Source organism: Oratosquilla oratoria, chromosome 6 (genome assembly GCF_046742065.1).
Source record: "Oratosquilla oratoria isolate Oo_2021 chromosome 6, ASM4674206v1, whole genome shotgun sequence".
Lineage (NCBI taxonomy): Eukaryota > Metazoa > Arthropoda > Malacostraca > Stomatopoda > Squillidae > Oratosquilla > Oratosquilla oratoria.
In genome coordinates, this window is record NC_134782.1 from 23,891,963 (window position 1) to 23,894,462 (window position 2,500).

Genomic DNA, 2,500 nt, shown 5'->3' on the forward strand with positions numbered 1-2,500 from the left:
CACATTGAGCCCCTCACAATAAGCCCCCCATCACGCCACGTCTCCCTAACAATTATTGTGGTTAACCTCACTGAAGGTGCATTTAAGAGGCAAATTGTCCATAATGGAGTTAATTTTTTTGTGTTCCTTTTCGTCTCCCTTGGTTCGTTGGACAATAGACTACGAAAATGACCGATACTACGAATTAAATCACTAATTTCCAGGGCAGGGAGTCAGTCCAGTTGCTGGTGTCAAGAATAGTATGACCTCTAATCCTTCAACTACTGAGGACGACCTAGCTGTGTTGATCTGGCTACTGCAAGGCAATTTTATTCAACTGAAAGAAACCTCTATTAAGAAAAACATGAATTCCTTGATTATCTGATGATACCTATCTTGTGTGTTGGCTGTCTTCAGACTCTTATTCATTTGCATGGAATCCAGTTAGTAAGGAAGTGGTGCACTTCCCTCCACATGTTGCACTTGAGATCTTCTCGAATTCTGCATAAGGTGTATGTCTCTGAATCATATTTTTATGACTTGAATGAATATCATAAGACTTAGTTTTGTGAGTATTCGAAATAACATATAGAACACTGTGGTCACTGTAGTACTTACAAAACAAAGACAAGTTTGCTGTGGACACAGCTTCAAGTTCACATACTAAAGAGTGCAATAAAGACACTGGGAACGTGTGTTTTATGAATGCAAGGTAACCACTTTAGAAAATAAACAAACGGAGCTGAGCGCTTTCGTATATTACATCTGAAGACGTAATACACGAAAGCGCTCTGCTCCGTTTGTTTATTTTCTAAAGTGGTTACATTTGCATACTAAGGAGTGTCCAAATTCCAGACGCATACGTTTCTCTGTATAACATGCCAGCGGCTGTGTCGCTGAGCGCGCTTGACCGCCGCGCCGCTCAGAACAGCCGGGATCCATAATCCTGAGGTCTGTGCTTACGACATTCTTATCGGCGGGACGTAGTCTCCCGATCTCTAGATACCTTCGACATAATAAAACCAAGAGAGCCGAGGCGGCTTTACCTTCTTTCCCTGCGCCGCGCAAAAGTGTAGCTAAAACTGCTACATTGCTAATGACATTTGATCCTCACCTCATAGGCACGAGAGTGTCCTACATTCTTTTTTCCTGCTGTTATATTCTGTATGCTTGTACTCTCTTACTATGCATTTTCGCACTGACAATATAATACACGAAAACGATCCATTTTGATTGTTTTTCTTCAAAGTGGTTAACCTACATTTTTAGAAATCACGTCTCTAGTGTTTCTATTGCATGTATATTTACATATGTATACGTGTATGTATATGTATATGTACATTCACATGTATATGTATATACATGTATATGTATATGTATATGTATATGTATATTTATATGTACATGTGAATATGTATATGTATATGCATGTGCTTATGAACTTCATATAGATTATATGCAGTGTGTAAGCATTTTTTGTAACATAATATCCATGATCAAATATAAGATGGAGAGCAGAGGTACCGATCAATTGCTTATAAGAAAAGACTTTAATAAAACCCTTGAAGCATAGATCGAAATGTATTGGGTTATTACACTTGATACTTACTTGACCCTTTTATAAAATAAACTGCAAATAATATATAACCGATCCATACTTCATATATATATATATATATACATATATCTATATAGATAGATATATGTATATATCATTATGGTAAGTTTCCACTACAATTCTTAGAAAGTCCCATTTACACTATGTACTGGAATAAAATGGAACGTAACGAGTTTAAAAAGAGGAGATTTATGACATGTGGCAATACTTTGACAAATAAGTTTCAGTAAAATATGGACTAACCTTAGTGGCCTTGTAGGTCAGTAAGACTCTTGGAATTTTGTGTTTTTCTCAGTGATTTCACCAAGTTCCATAGACACTCTTTCATGCCCATTGGAGTGACAATACTCAAAATATATGTTCCTTTTTGGACTATTCAAATGAAGGAAAATGACCTCCAGTATATATATATATAAAAAAAAAAAAAAAAAAAAAAAAAAAAATATATATATATATATATATATATATAGTTGTATATATATATATGTATATATGTATATATATATATATATATATATATATATATATGTATACATATATCTTTTAAGATATCGCTCATATTTCATCATACTACCGAATATACATTCCATATAATAAAACTATTTTGACTCACTTTCTATATCTATTACCTCTAACTCTGCCTTCCTTGAGTTCTCTTTCATTATGTACTATCGCCAGAACTTATAACTGGTACAGCGGTCGCCTTCTCAGCCGGGTTCGGACAAGTAATGCCCTTCTTGCCTCGAAGGGTGGCCTAAACGAGGTAGTGGCTTAAATGAGGTAATTGATGCCCGCAGTAGTTATGCTCGCTCTTGAGACCATTCATTTGCAATGCAGAATTACGATCCAACTTATTCGATGTATGAAGATGCACATTATATATTACCTCTACAATGAGATGAA